Source organism: Cherax quadricarinatus, chromosome 12 (genome assembly GCF_038502225.1).
Source record: "Cherax quadricarinatus isolate ZL_2023a chromosome 12, ASM3850222v1, whole genome shotgun sequence".
Classification (NCBI taxonomy): domain Eukaryota; kingdom Metazoa; phylum Arthropoda; class Malacostraca; order Decapoda; family Parastacidae; genus Cherax; species Cherax quadricarinatus.
Window position 1 is genome coordinate 28,894,467 of NC_091303.1, and position 16,848 is coordinate 28,911,314.

Here is a 16,848-nt window from a genome sequence, read left to right on the forward strand (position 1 = left end):
TGTTGTTACCCTTGATGTGGGAAGGGAGGTTGCTGTTACCCTTGATGTGGGAAAGGAAGTTATTCTCTCCCTTGATGTGGGTAGGGTGGTTGCTGTTACCCTTGATGTGGGAAGGTTGGTTGCTGTTACCCTTGATCTGGGAAGGTTGGTTGCTGTTACTCTTGATGTGGGAAAAGAGGTTGCTGTTAACCTTGATGTGAGAAGGGAGGGTGCTGTTAACCTTGATTTAGGAAGGGAGGGTGCTGTTACCCTTGATGTAGGAAAAGAGGTTACTTTTATCCTTGATGTGGGAATGGAGGTTGCTGTTACCCTTGATGTAGGAAGGGAGGTTGTTGTTACCCTTGATGTAGGAAGGGAGGATGTTGTTACCCTTGATGTGGGAAGGGAGGTTGCTGTTACCCTTGATGTAGGAAGGGAGGATGTTGTTACCCTTGATGTGGGAAGGGAGGTTGCTGTTATCCTTGATGTAGGAAGGGAGGTTGCTGTTTCCCTTGAAGTAGGAAGGGAGGATGCTTTTACCCTTGATGTGAGAAGGGAGGTTGCTGTTACCCTTGATGTAGGAAGGGAGGTTGCTGTTACCCTTGATGTAGGAAAGGAGGTTGTTGTTACCCTTGATGTAGGAAGGGAGGTTGCTGTTACCCTTGATGTAGGAAGGGAGGTTGCTGTTACCCTTGATGTAGGAATGGAGCTTGCTGTTACCCTTGATGTAGGAAGGGAGGTTGCTGTTACCCTTGATGTAGAAAGGGAGGTTGCTGTTACCCTTGATTTAGGAAGGGACGTTGCTGTTACCCTTGATGTAGGAAGGGAGGTTGCTGTTACCCTTGATGTAGGAAGGGAGGTTGCTGTTACCCTTGATGTAGGAAGGGAGGTTGCTGTTACCTTTGATGTAAGAAGGGAGGTTGCTGTTACCCTTGATGTAGGAAGGGAGGATGTTGTTACCCTTGATGTAGGAAGGGAGGTTGCTGTTACCCTTGATGTGGGAAGGGAGGTTGCTGTTACCCTTGATGTGGGAAGGGAGGTTGCTGTTACCCTTGATGTGGGAAGGGAGGTTGCTTTTACCCTTGATGTGGGAAGGGAGGTTGCTGCTACCCTTGATGTGGGAAGGGAGGTTGCTGTTACCCTTGATGTAGGAAGGGAGGTGGATGTTACCCTTGATGTAGGAAGGGAGGTTGCTGTTACCCTTGATGTAGGAAGGGAGGTTGCTGTTACCCTTGATGTAGGAAGGGAGGTTGCTGTTACCCTTGATGTATGAAGGGAGGTTGCTGTTACCCTTGATGTGGGAAGGGAGGTTGCTGTTACCCTTGATGTGGGAAGGGAGATTGCTGTTACCCTTGATGTGGGAAGGGAGGTTGCTGTTACCCTTGATGTGGGAAGGGAGGTTGCTGTTACCCTTGATGTGGGAAGGGAGGTTGCTGTTACCCTTGATGAGAGAAGGGAGGTTGCTGTTACCCTTGATGTGGGAAGGGAGGTTGCTGTTACCCTTGATGTGGGAAGGGAGGTTGCTGTTACCCTTGATGAGAGAAGGGAGGTTGTTGTTACCCTTGATGTGGGAAGGGAGGTTGCTGTTACCCTTGATGTGGGAAGGGAGGTTGCTGTTACCCTTGATGGGAGAAGGGAGGTTGCTGTTACCCTTTATGTGGGAAGCTAGGTTGCTGTTACCCTTGATGTGGGAAGGGAGGTTGCTGTTACCCTTGATGAGAGAAGGGGGTTGCTGTTACCCTTGATGTGGGAAGCTAGGTTGCTGTTACCCTTGATGTGGGAAGGGAGGTTGCTGTTACCCTTGATGAGAGAAGGGAGGTTGCTGTTACCCTTGATGTGGGAAGCTAGGTTGCTGTTACCCTTGATGTGGGAAGGGAGGTTGCTGTTACCCTTGATGTGGAAAGGGAGGTTGCTGTTACCCTTGATGTGAGAAGGGAGGTTGCTGTTTCCCTTGATGAGAGAAGGGAGGTTGCTGTTACCCTTGATGTGGGAAGGGAGGTTGCTGTTACCCTTGATGTGGGAAGGGAGGTTGCTGTTACCCTTGATGAGAGAAGGGAGGTTGTTGTTACCCTTGATGTGTTAAGGGAGGTTGCTGTTACCCTTGATGTGGGAAGGGAGGTTGCTGTTACCCTTGATGAGAGAAGGGAGGTTGCTGTTACCCTTGATGTGGGAAGCTAGGTTGCTGTTACCCTTGATGTGGGAAGGGAGGTTGCTGTTACCCTTGATGAGAGAAGGGAGGTTGCTGTTACCCTTGATGTGGGAAGCTAGGTTGCTGTTACCCTTGATGTGGGAAGGGAGGTTGCTGTTACCCTTGATGTGAGAAGGGAGGTTGCTGTTACCCTTGATGTGGGAAGCTAGGTTGCTGTTACCCTTGATGTGAGAAGGGAGGTTGCTGTTACCCTTTATGTGGGAAGGAAGGTTGCTGTTACCCTTGATGTGGGAAGCTAGGTTTCTGATACCCTTGATGTGGGAAGGGAGGTTGCTGTTACCCTTGATGTGGGAAGGAAGGTTGCTGTTACCCTTGATGTGGGAAGGGAGGTTGCTGTTACCCTTGATGTGGGAAGGAAGGTTGCTGTTACCCTTGATGTGGGAAGCTAGGTTGCTGTTACCCTTGATGTGGGAAGGGAGGTTGCTGTTACCCTTGATGTGGGAAGGAAGGTTGCTGTTACCCTTGATGTGGGAAGCTAGGTTGCTGTTACCCTTGATGTGGGAAGAGAGGTTGCTGTTACCCTTGATGTGGGAAGGGAGGTTGCTGTTACCCTTAATGTGGGAAGGAAGGTTGCTTTTACCCTTGATGTGGGAAGCTAGGTTGCTGTTACCCTTGATGTGGGAAGGAAGGTTGCTGTTACCCTTGATGTGGGAAGCTAGGTTGCTGTTACCCTTGATGTGGGAAGCTAGGTTGCTGTTACCCTTGATGTGGGAAGGGAGGTTGCTGTTACCCTTGATGTGGGAAGGGAGGTTGCTGTTACCCTTGATGTGGAAAGGGAGGTTGCTGTTACCCTTGATGTGAGAAGGGAGGTTGCTGTTTCCCTTGATGAGAGAAGGGAGGTTGCTGTTACCCCTGATGTGGGAAGGGAGGTTGCTGTTACCCTTGATGTGGGAAGGGAGGTTGCTGTTACCCTTGATTTAGGAAGGGACGTTGCTGTTACCCTTGATGTAGGAAGGGAGGTTGCTGTTACCCTTGATGTAGGAAGGGAGGTTGCTGTTACCCTTGATGTAGGAAGGGAGGTTGCTGTTACCTTTGATGTAAGAAGGGAGGTTGCTGTTACCCTTGATGTAGGAAGGGAGGATGTTGTTACCCTTGATGTGGGAAGGGAGGTTGCTGTTACCCTTGATGTGGGAAGGGAGGTTGCTGTTACCCTTGATGTGGGAAGGGAGGTTGCTGTTACCCTTGATGTGGGAAGGGAGGTTGCTTTTACCCTTGATGTGGGAAGGGAGGTTGCTGCTACCCTTGATGTGGGAAGGGAGGTTGCTGTTATCCTTGATGTAGGAAGGGAGGTGGATGTTACCCTTGATGTAGGAAGGGAGGTTGCTGTTACCCTTGATGTAGGAAGGGAGGTTGCTGTTACCCTTGATGTAGGAAGGGAGGTTGCTGTTACCCTTGATGTATGAAGGGAGGTTGCTGCTACCCTTGATGTGGGAAGGGAGGTTGCTGTTACCCTTGATGTGGGAAGGGAGGTTGCTGTTACCCTTGATGTGGGAAGGGAGGTTGCTGTTACCCTTGATGTGGGAAGGGAGGTTGCTGTTACCCTTGATGTGGGAAGGGAGGTTGCTGTTACCCTTGATGAGAGAAGGGAGGTTGCTGTTACCCTTGATGTGGGAAGGGAGGTTGCTGTTACCCTTGATGTGGGAAGGGAGGTTGCTTTTACCCTTGATGAGAGAAGGGAGGTTGTTGTTTCCCTTGATGTGGGAAGGGAGGTTGCTGTTACCCTTGATGGGAGAAGGGAGGTTGCTGTTACCCTTGATGTGGGAAGCTAGGTTGCTGTTACCCTTGATGTGGGAAGGGAGGTTGCTGTTTCCCTTGATGAGAGAAGGGGGTTGCTGTTACCCTTGATGTGGGAAGCTAGGTTGCTGTTACCCTTGATGTGGGAAGGGAGGTTGCTGTTACCCTTGATGAGAGAAGGGAGGTTGCTGTTACCCTTGATGTGGGAAGCTAGGTTGCTGTTACCCTTGATGTGGGAAGGGAGGTTGCTGTTACCCTTGATGTGGAAAGGGAGGTTGCTGTTACCCTTGATGTGAGAAGGGAGGTTGCTGTTTCCCTTGATGAGAGAAGGGAGGTTGCTGTTACCCTTGATGTGGGAAGGGAGGTTGCTGTTACCCTTGATGTGGGAAGGGAGGTTGCTGTTACCCTTGATTAGAGAAGGGAGGTTGTTGTTACCCTTGTTGTGTTAAGGGAGGTTGCTTGTTACCCTTGATGTGTTAATGGGAGGTTGCTGTTACCCTTGATGTGGGAAGGGAGGTTGCTGTTACCCTTGATGAGAGAAGGGAGGTTGCTGTTACCCTTGATGTGGGAAGCTAGGTTGCTGTTACCCTTGATGTGGGAAGGGAGGTTGCTGTTACCCTTGATGAGAGAAGGGAGGTTGCTGTTACCCTTGATGTGGGAAGCTAGGTTGCTGTTACCCTTGATGTGGGAAGGGAGGTTGCTGTTACCCTTGATGAGAGAAGGGAGGTTGCTGTTACCCTTGATGTGGGAAGCTTAGTTGCTGTTACCCTTGATGTGGGAAGGGAGGTTGCTGTTACCCTTTATGTGGGAAGGAAGGTTGCTGTTACCCTTGATGTGGGAAGCTAGGTTTCTGATACCCTTGATGTGGGAAGGGAGGTTGCTGTTACCCTTGATGTGGGAAGGAAGGTTGCTGTTACCCTTGATGTAGGAAGGGAGGTTGCTGTTACCCTTGATGTAGGAAGGGAGGTTGCTGTTACCTTTGATGTAAGAAGGGTGGTTGCTGTTACCCTTGATGTAGGAAGGGAGGATGTTGTTACCCTTGATGTGGGAAGGGAGGTTGCTGTTACCCTTGATGTGGGAAGGGAGGTTGCTGTTACCCTTGATGTGGGAAGGGAGGTTGCTGTTACCCTTGATGTGGGAAGGGAGGTTGCTTTTACCCTTGATGTGGGAAGGGAGGTTGCTGCTACCCTTGATGTGGGAAGGGAGGTTGCTGTTACCCTTGATATAGGAAGGGAGGTGGATGTTACCCTTGATGTGGGAAGCTAGGTTGCTGTTAGGAAGGGAGGTTGCTGTTACCCTTGATGTAGGAAGGGAGGTTGCTGTTACCCTTGATGTAGGAAGGGAGGTTGCTGTTACCCTTGATGTATGAAGGGAGGTTGCTGCTACCCTTGATGTGGGAAGGGAGGTTGCTGTTACCCTTGATGTGGGAAGGGAGATTGCTGTTACCCTTGATGTGGGAAGGGAGGTTGCTGTTACCCTTGATGTGGGAAGGGAGGTTGCTGTTACCCTTGATGTGGGAAGGGAGGTTGCTGTTACCCTTGATGAGAGAAGGGAGGTTGCTGTTACCCTTGATGTGGGAAGGGAGGTTGCTGTTACCCTTGATGTGGGAAGGGAGGTTGCTGTTACCCTTGATGAGAGAAGGGAGGTTGTTGTTACCCTTGATGTGGGAAGGGAGGTTGCTGTTACCCTTGATGGGAGAAGGGAGGTTGCTGTTACCCTTGATGTGGGAAGCTAGGTTGCTGTTACCCTTGATGTGGGAAGGGAGGTTGCTGTTACCCTTGATGAGAGAAGGGGGTTGCTGTTACCCTTGATGTGGGAAGCTAGGTTGCTGTTACCCTTGATGTGGGAAGGGAGGTTGCTGTTACCCTTGATGAGAGAAGGGAGGTTGCTGTTACCCTTGATGTGGGAAGCTAGGTTGCTGTTACCCTTGATGTGGGAAGGGAGGTTGCTGTTACCCTTGATGTGGAAAGGGAGGTTGCTGTTACCCTTGATGTGAGAAGGGAGGTTGCTGTTTCCCTTGATGAGAGAAGGGAGGTTGCTGTTACCCTTGATGTGGGAAGGGAGGTTGCTGTTACCCTTGATGTGGGAAGGGAGGTTGCTGTTACCCTTGATGAGAGAAGGGAGGTTGTTGTTACCCTTGATGTGTTAAGGGAGGTTGCTGTTACCCTTGATGTGGGAAGGGAGGTTGCTGTTACCCTTGATGAGAGAAGGGAGGTTGCTGTTACCCTTGATGTGGGAAGCTAGGTTGCTGTTACCCTTGATGTGGGAAGGGAGGTTGCTGTTACCCTTGATGAGAGAAGGGAGGTTGCTGTTACCCTTGATGTGGGAAGCTAGGTTGCTTTTACCCTTGATGTGGGAAGGGAGGTTGGTGTTACCCTTGATGAGAGAAGGGAGGTTGCTGTTACCCTTGATGTGGGAAGCTTGGTTGCTGTTACCCTTGATGTGGGAAGGGAGGTTGCTGTTACCCTTTATGTGGGAAGGAAGGTTGCTGTTACCCTTGATGTGGGAAGCTAGGTTTCTGATACCCTTGATGTGGGAAGGGAGGTTGCTGTTACCCTTGATGTGGGAAGGAAGGTTGCTGTTACCCTTGATGTGGGAAGGGAGGTTGCTGTTACCCTTGATGTGGGAAGGAAGGTTGCTGTTACCCTTGATGTGGGAAGCTAGGTTGCTGTTACCCTTGATGTGGGAAGGGAGGTTGCTGTTACCCTTGATGTGGGAAGGAAGGTTGCTGTTACCCTTGATGTGGGAAGCTAGGTTGCTGTTACCCTTGATGTGGGAAGAGAGGTTGCTGTTACCCTTGATGTGGGAAGGGAGGTTGCTGTTACCCTTAATGTGGGAAGGAAGGTTGCTTTTACCCTTGATGTGGGAAGCTAGGTTTCTGTTACCCTTGATGTGGGAAGGAAGGTTGCTGTTACCCTTGATGTGGGAAGCTAGGTTGCTGTTACCCTTGATGTGGGAAGCTAGGTTGCTGTTACCCTTGATGTGGGAAGGGAGGTTGCTGTTACCCTTGATGTGGGAAGGGAGGTTGCTGTTACCCTTGATGTGGAAAGGGAGGTTGCTGTTACCCTTGATGTGAGAAGGGAGGTTGCTGTTTCCCTTGATGAGAGAAGGGAGGTTGCTGTTACCCTTGATGTGGGAAGGGAGGTTGCTGTTACCCTTGATGTGGGAAGGGAGGTTGCTGTTACCCTTGATGAGAGAAGGGAGGTTGTTGTTACCCTTGATGTGTTAAGGGAGGTTGCTGTTACCCTTGATGTGCGAAGGGAGGTTGCTGTTACCCTTGATGAGAAAAGGGAGGTTGCTGTTACCCTTGATGTGGGAAGCTAGGTTGCTGTTACCCTTGATGTGGGAAGGGAGGTTGCTGTTACCCTTGATGAGAGAAGGGAGGTTGCTGTTACCCTTGATGTGGGAAGCTAGGTTGCTGTTACCCTTGATGTGGGAAGGGAGGTTGCTGTTACCCTTGATGTGGGAAGCTAGGTTGCTGTTACCCTTGATGTGGGAAGGGAGGTTGCTGTTACCCTTTATGTGGGAAGGAAGGTTGCTGTTACCCTTGATGTGGGAAGGGAGGTTGCTGTTACCCTTGATGTGGGAAGGAAGGTTGCTGTTACCCTTGATGTGGGAAGCTAGGTTGCTGTTACCCTTGATGTGGGAAGGGAGGTTGCTTTTACCCTTGATGTGGGAAGGAAGGTTGCTGTTTCCCTTGATGTGGGAAGCTAGGTTGCTGTTACCCTTGATGTGGGAAGAGAGGTTGCTGTTACCCTTGATGTGGGAAGGGAGGTTGCTGTTACCCTTGATGTGGGAAGGAAGGTTGCTTTTACCCTTGATGTGGGAAGCTAGGTTGCTGTTACCCTTGATGTGGGAAGGAAGCTTGCTGTTACCCTTGATGTGGGAAGCTAGGTTGCTGTTACCCTTGATGTGGGAAGCTAGGTTGCTGTTACCCTTGATGTGGGAAGGGAGGTTGCTGTTACCCTTGATGTGGGAAGGGAGGTTGCTGTTACCCTTGATGTGGGAAGGGAGGTTGCTGTTACCCTTGATGTGGGAAGGGAGGTTGCTGTTACCCTTGATGTGGGAAGCTTGGTTGCTGTTACCCTTGATGTGGGAAGCTAGGTTGCTGTTACCCTTGATGTGGGAAGGGAGGTTGCTGTTACCCTTGATGTGGGAAGGGAGGTTGCTGTTACCCTTGTTGTGGGAAGGGAGGTTGCTGTTACCCTTGATGTGGGAAGGAAGGTTGCTGTTACCCTTGATGTGGGAAGGGAGGTTGCTGCTACCCTTGATGTGGGAAGGAAGGTTGTTGTTACCCTTGATGTGGGAAGGAAGGTTGCTGTTACCCTTGATGTGGGAAGGGAGGTTGCTGCTACCCTTGATGTGGGAAGGGAGGTTGCTGCTACCCTTGATGTGGGAAGGGAGGTTGCTGTTACCCTTGATGTGGGAAGGGAGGTTGCTGTTACCCTTGATGTGGGAAGGGAGGTTGCTGCTACCCTTGATGTGGGAAGGAAGGTTGCTGTTACCCTTGATGTGGGAAGGGAGGTTGCTGTTACCCTTGATGTGGGAAGGGAGGTTGAGGTTACCCTTGATGTGGGAAGGGAGGTTGCTGTTACCCTTGATGTGGGAAGGGAGGTTGCTGTTACCCTTGATGTGGGAAGGGGGGTTGCTTTTACCCTTGATGTGGGAAGGGAGGTTGCTGTTACCCTTGATGTGGGAAGGGAGGTTGCTGTTACCCTTGATGTGGGAAGGGAGGTTGCTGTTACCCTTGATGTGGGAAGGGAGGTTGCTGTTACCCTTGATGTGGGAAGGGAGGTTGCTGCTACCCTTGATGTGGGAAGGTTGATCGCTGTTACCCTTGATGTGGGAAGGAAGGTTGCTGTTACCCTTGATGTGGGAAGGGAGGTTGCTGTTACCCTTGATGTGGGAAGGTTGATTGCTGTTACCCTTGATGTGGGAAGGAAGGTTGCTGTTACCCTTGATGTGGGAAGGGAGGTTGCTGTTACCCTTGATGTGGGAAGGGAGGTTGCTGTTACCCTTGATGTGGGAAGGGAGGTTGCTGTTACCCTTGATGTGGGAAGGGAGGTTGCTAAATATAATTTCATATTGTATAATTTCAAATAATTCGACAATACTATAAATTTCCACTATTGCTCATCTGGAGATGTTTTCTTTCTGAAGTTTATTTTTATTTTTTGGAGGTGATGATAGTGACGGACTTGTGATGAATGAACCACCAATTGTGCAACTTTGATTTGGTAATCGTTTGTTTTAAGCAAGTCTGAGGACAAAATACAGTTGATTCAGTCTTTCAGTACTTTCCAGTAAGTCATACAGTGCTCGTGTGCCACACTCAGTTTAGTATTTGTTTTGGATGTTGACTTTTTCAGTTAAATTTGGACAAAGATGTCCCATAACTGCCTCAAGAGTATAGATAACTTGTTTTATTTTTTGTAAAACTGACTTTTCTCTTCCAAAAGTGTTATTACTAATCTAAATTAAGAACGTATATCACATATATTTTGGCTGTAAAATTGGAGATCAGGTTAAGAGCTGGGCCCCAAACTGGGCCTCACGCTGGGCCCCATGCTGGGCCCCACCCATATACTGTACTATTTGTACTACTAACCTTTGCCAGTGGTTGTATCAGAATAAGAAATGTATCTTTTTACAATGTCAAAAGTGTGGAAGGAGCCAACAGACCATGTAAGCAATTGTTACTTCTGCTTGGTGCCTCCAGTCAAGACGTATTAGCAAGAGAAAAAAGTGGACTGTACATGATCCTAATATTGCGTCTCCTATATGTACATACCTCACGGTCAAGGACTATTCATTCCTGAACCTCCAAACTCATTCTCTCTTGAGTCAAAGGAGGAGAAGGATAACGGATCTCGCGAAACATGTAAGTCTTCAACTACACAAGGACCTGAATATGTTCATAAATTGACAGCTTTCAAACTTCACATGATATTAAACAACCTTATCAGAGTTTTAGAACTACCACGAACGAAGTCCGAGCCGTTGGGCTCCAGAATGCAGCTGTGAAATATCACCGCTGATGATGTTAGTGTAAGTTTCATGACCTCAAAAAGATTTCATTCTATGCTTCATCATGGAAGGTGACCTTGTAGCCTATAACAACATCGATGGTCTGCCGGCAACAATATAAGTATTATTCATAATCCTGATTAATAGAGACTGTCCATTGATTCATCTTGTAAATGCTCCTTGTTACATATTAACATTTTACCAGCAATTCTAATTGGTTTTGCAGCCTAAAGTACGGAAGTATAGGACAACATAAAATACATTTTGAACTACATAAACTACAACAAACATCAACGGCAGCTTTGTGGCGACTGAAGATGCTACTATTTTGCTTGTACTGCAGCTAGGATACACTAAATATTGTTATTTTCTTTGTGAATGGGATATCCGGAAGCGGACTTCTCATTACATAAAAAAGTGTTCGCCACCCTGACATTCACTCAAACCTTGAAGACTCGAGAAGGATTTTGTTACGATCCTTACACGTTAAAGTTATGGACAAAACAGCGGCAGCATTAAAGAACCTCAGTGGTAAATTCTCGAGGCTCAGTGATGCAAAAATTAACGTGTGGTGAATTTGTTGGTCCACAGATTCGCGAGCTTCTTTGAGATGAGGAGTTTAACTATAACTAGTCTGTGGGGAGAAAAATGCGTAGTATACTTTATGGTTATTTGCAAAAAAATTCTCGGAAAAACCTAAGCTGACAGCTACGTAGAGCAAGTGGAAAACCTGCCGTTCTCCTGTCAACGAGTGGGATGCAATATGCGTTTAATGATACAATTTTCCATTCCCACCCAGAGCTGTCAGCGATGAAGATGGTGAACTGTCTTCGAGAAACGTTAGCAGAGGTAGTATAGTGCTTTCAGCGGTGCTGACAGTGACAATAACCAACAGTGGTATACACATCACAGGTAGCACAGTACTCTCAGTGGTGCTAACAGTGACAAAAACCAACAGTGGTAAACACACCACAAGTAGCACAGTGCTCTCAACAGTGCTGACAGTGACAATAACGGTGGTAAACACATCACTGATAGCACAGTGCTCTCGGTGGTGCCAACAGTGACAATAACCAACAGTGATAAACACGTAACTGGTAACACAGTGCTCTCAATGGTGCTAACAGTGACAAAACCCAACAGTGAAAAACACATCACTGGTAGCACAGTTCTCTCAGCAGTGCTGACAGTGGCAATAACAGTGGTAAACACATCACTTGTAGCACAGTGCTCTCAACAGTGCTGACAGTGACAGTAACAATTGTAAACACATCACTGGTATCATAGTGCTCTCAGTAGTGCTGACAGTGACAATAACAGTGGTGAACACATCACTGGTAGCAGAGTGCTCACAGCACTGCTGTCAGTGACAATATAACAGTGGTAAACACATCACTGGTACCACAGTTCTCTCAGTGGTGTTGACAGTGACAATAACAGTTGTAAATAAATCACAGGTGTCACTGTGCTCTCAGTGGTGCTGACAGTGACAATAGCAGTGGTAAACACATAACTGGTAACACAGTGCTCTCAGTGGTCCTGACAGTGACAATAACAGTGGTAAGCACATAACTGGTAACACAGTGCTCTCAGTGGTGCTGACAGTGACAATAACAGTGGTAAACACATAACTGGTAACACAGTGCTCTCAGTGGTGCTGACAGTGACAATAACAGTGGTAAGCACATTAACATTTCCGCTAGGCGGCAGCGGCAGCAGCTTCCAAGCTCCGTACTTTTCTCCAACTACCAGAGCTACCAATGCTCCTATGATGACCTAGTTACAAGCAAAACTGCACTACCCAACGTAGCACCCAGAATGACCAAAGATTACCAACAGTGAAACCTACAAATCGAAAAAATAGAGATCAAAGGAAGACTGCAAACTAACCGTAAGCAACACCCCGCTGCCAGCCGAACAACGTAACCCTAAGCTTTGTATACTACAACTTCTTCTTAACTACAACAATTCCTGTAGTATTATGAGGCGCAATCTAAGAGGAAACAGCACCAAGGCCAGCAAGAAAACACCGAAAAATCAACTATTCAACAAGTGTAGTCAGGAGGACGCCGGCCCAGCAACCACCCCACTCACCACCACTCAAGGCCACACCACAACAATAACAACAAACATGGCTGCCACCAGCCCATCCTCCCCTCTCTTCCCCGGATTCAACATACCAAGTAGTCTCTCAGGTATGACCAACGATCCAGATACCCTAAAGTCATGCATCTCCAACTTAGTTATTGAAAATATGAATCTTCGAGAGACGCTAGCAAAACAAGACACCAGGATGACACAACTCGAAAACAAAATCCTCAGTCTTGAACAAAAGTTTTCAACACCAGGAATGACTAACTGTGACAAGACCATCCAGACAGTCATAGATAGCCATACCCAACAAATAATATCTCTTAATACAAAGGTTGAAGAAGCAGTAAAAGAATGGAAGAACAACTTAGATAACCAGTTCAGTGATTACTTTGCTCTCCAAGAAGATAAAACTGAACAAGATAAACTATCGGACGCAGTAATAGTTAACAGTCCACTTTTTCCCAGTGATATGAACCAAACAAACAGTAAAGAAATTACTCTGCAGATCATAAAGGACCAAACAAGTGTTATTGTACCAGAGTCAGAAATAAAAGAAGCCAGGTTACTAGGATCCCATGGTAGAAAAAGTGTTATGCTTAGATTCCACTCACATGACAGGAAAAAAGACTTAATTATTGCATCTATTAAAGTAAAGAAAGAGGTATATATAAACGAGTGTCTTACCAAAAAACGTCAAAACCTCCTGTATAGAGTCAGAAAACTTAAGCGAGAGAATAATGACACAATACACCAATGCTTCACACGGGATGGGAAAATTCTAGTTAGGAAAACAAATGTAGGTCAACTGTACACAATCACGAACGAGAATGATCTATCACGATTTCTCAGGGATACCAATCTTACAGAGAATAACTAAACAATGTCCAACTTAAAAGCCTACGTAGTGTAGTGTACGTTTTGCTCCATTATTGTTCAAATTTCATTGTACAATCTCTTAGTAATTAAATAATCAACTACCTCATTTTGTGATTTTACTAGTAAGCATAGGTCACCTTATGTGATTTTGTTATTTACTATTGTTCGCTTAAACATTAGCTGAATTGATACTTTCTCTGTCCATATTACTACCTCATATTTTTTTTTTTAAATACTATCAATTGATATTACTTACTAAAATTAATAAATATCATTTTTACTAAAATTTCAATTTACTCTTAACAATTTTGACATTTAATAACCATTACTTGTCTAATTACCTTTACCTGTTTTAATACCACATTTACTATCCTAGATTACTCTTAATTACCTTGTACTGCCATATAACCTCAAGTATAACTACCAGTGCAATATTGAATGAAATAAACATTACTTTTTCACTTTTTTGTAATCATTATTACTTACTAAAATTTTATTAAACACCATATTTACTACCAGTCAATTTTAATTTTGTACATTAAACATTATTTTATACTTCTCATAACATTTTGTTGCCAAATTTTCAAGTTTTTATATTCAACCCCAACCTTTATATTATCCCTTGTACCTGTGTACCTGTCTACCCTCTTACTATCATATTATAATCAAGACATTACCATTGTTATTTTTTTACTATTATTCTTTTGGTACTTTAATTGTGAATTTTATTTTGTCAATTTAAATCTAGGTATAATCTTGATCTTGTCAACAACCTATACCAGACTAGTGCAATTGCAAGTACCATTTCAAATTGTATTTTTATATTATAAGTTTATATTATAATTCCTACCATCTGTCCATTTAACTTTGCTTACCATTACTTAATTTTAGTCCCTTATATGTTTTCTCCTTTATTTTAGCTTTATATAACTATCCTAGTTTATATATTCACAATTGTTAAAATAATCAAGGTGCTATTCTTAGGTGCTAAAGTAGAATAAGTTCACAATTTTGCCATTATATTCCAAAGCTCATTTTTTTGATTACCACTTTATTGGTCACCACAACCTATATTAGTCCCTTTTATATTATAATTTTATACTATAATTCTAACTTTAAAAAATTACCTTTATAGTACTACCTACTATCATATTCCCAAGCTCCACTATTTGATCATCACTTTATTTGTATTAGTCCCTTAGCTCATTATTTTACATTTGTTAAATAATCCAGGTGCTATTTTTTAGCTTAAGACTATTTACTTTGTTTTATACTTAATTCAAACTATAGATTCACTACAAATCTTATGATTACAAGCATTGATCCTGATACCAACCTCTTATTTAATGACTTAAATGAATCAAACAGTAACTGTAATTACTACACTGCAGAACAATCAAAGGCACTTCTCAGTGCCAACAACAACATAACTATATTTAACTACAATATCAGATCTTTAAGCAAGCATTACGATGACCTCATAGCATTACTAAATTCCTTACATGCCAATATGTCCATCATTACACTAACTGAAACCTGGCTAAAGCCTGATAGTACAGATGTCTATGCCATTCCTGGTTACACAGCCATACACAACTGTAGGCCAGATCAACAAGGGGGTGGCACAGCCATATACTACTCAGACCAACTAGAATGTATCACTAATACTTGCACAAGGGATGAACATGGGGAATATATAATAGCTAAATTCAAATCAAAGTACCTACAAAAACCTCTCACATTGATAAACATCTACAGAGTTCCACAGTCAAACATTAGCCAATTTAGTCAAAATCTAGGAAGTATGATAACTGATGCACGCATGAACAAAGATCACTTACTACTCTCAGGTGACTTCAATATAAATCTCCTGCAAGACCAGGACCCACACGTTACTGAATTCACAAACACAATGAGTAACTGTATGTTACTACCAACAGTAACAAAACCTACAAGAGTTACAGAGACTAGTGTTTCCCTACTTGACCACATCTGGACCAACACCATATCCCCTTTAAAATCAGGCATAATTACAGATAATACCACAGACCACTACCCTACTTTCCTCATAACAACTCTTGGTAAACTACCCCAAGACACTACTAAAGTCACCTTCAGACTTCACAATGAGGCAGCCATTAATAACTTCACAACAGCAATAGCAAACATTGATTGGCACACTGAGCTAGAAACCTATACAGATATTGACGAATGTATTAATAATTTTCTAAAAAAAAACCAATACCTCTATAACAAGCACTGCCCTAAAAAAACTAAACAGATGACAGCAAAGAGACTGAACAGTCCCTGGCTAACACCCAGCATTCTCAAATCCATAAATACAAAACACCAATATGAAAAACAGTACAGAATGGGTCACATAACCAGAGACCAAACAAAACGTTACTCGTCAATCCTAACCAGCCTGATAAGAAGGGCAAAAAAATTGTATTATGAGAACAGATTATCCAACTTACGAGGTGATATAAAAAAGACCTGGAAAACCCTATCAGAAATTCTGGGAACAAAAAAGATATCACGAAATAGCGAAATAAAATTAGCAAAAACAGATGAACCCCAACTCCCACCAACAGAAACAGCAAACAGACTCAATGATTTCTTCTCCACTATAGGACAAAACCTTGCCAATAAAATCCCAAGCTCAGATACCCCACCAAATGACTACCTCACCGGCAACTACCCGAACACACTGTTCCTAGCTCCGACTAACCCATACGAAGTCTCCCTTATTATCAACGCACTAAAAAACAAGGCAGGAGATTTAAATACCTTACCACCCCTTATATACAAAAAAGTGTCACAAGTGCTATCACCAATCATTGCAACACTCTAACAAATCCATTGAATCCTCCACCTTCCCTACAGTACTCAAAATAGCAAGGGTCACCCCGATCCACAAAGGAGGAGACCAAACAGAGTTGAATAACTATAGGCCAATATCCAACTTACACCCTCTCTCAAAAATCTTCGAAAAATTAATTCATAAACGAATCTACTCCTACCTTATCTCCCAAAACATACTCAACCCCTGCCAATTTGGATTCAGGCCTAATAAAAATACTAATGATGCTATTATACACATGCTAGAACATATATACACTGCAATAGAGAAAAAAGAAGTCCCACTGGGGATCTTCATTGACTTACGTAAAGCTTTTGATACAGTTGACCATGACTTGCTCCACGTAAAATTGTCACACTATGGTATAAGAGGGCACTCCCTCAACTACCTCAAGTCTTACCTCAGCAACAGAAGCCAATATGTGTACGCAAATGGGGCAAACTCTTCTGCACAACCAATTACAGTTGGTGTCCCACAGGGAAGTGTCCTTGGCCCTCTTCTCTTTCTCCTATACATAAATGACCTTCCAAATGCTTCGCAATTACTCAAACCCACACTATTTGCAGATGACACTACATACGTCTTCTCTCACCCGAGCCCAGTCACGCTAGCCAATACTGTAAATACCGAATTACAGAAAATATCTACCTGGATGAGGACTAACAAACTTACACTAAACATTGACAAAACCTACTTCATTCAGTTTGGTAACAGAGCTACAGATGTCCCTCTTAACATAATGATAAATGGATCACCTATCACAAAACTAACAGAGGGAAAATTCTTAGGAATCCACCTTGATAATAGACTCAAATTTCATACACATATACATCAAATTTCTAAGAAAATTTCCAAGACTGTAGGCATACTATCGAAGATACGGTACTATGTTCCACAGTCAGCCCTCCTGGCCCTATATCACTCTCTTATTTACCCCTATCTCACCTATGGAATTTGTGCATGGGGCTCAACAACAATTAACCATCTCAGACCACTAATTACCCAACAAAAGGCTGCAGTTAGAATGATAACAAATTCTCACTACAGGCAGCACACTCCACCAATA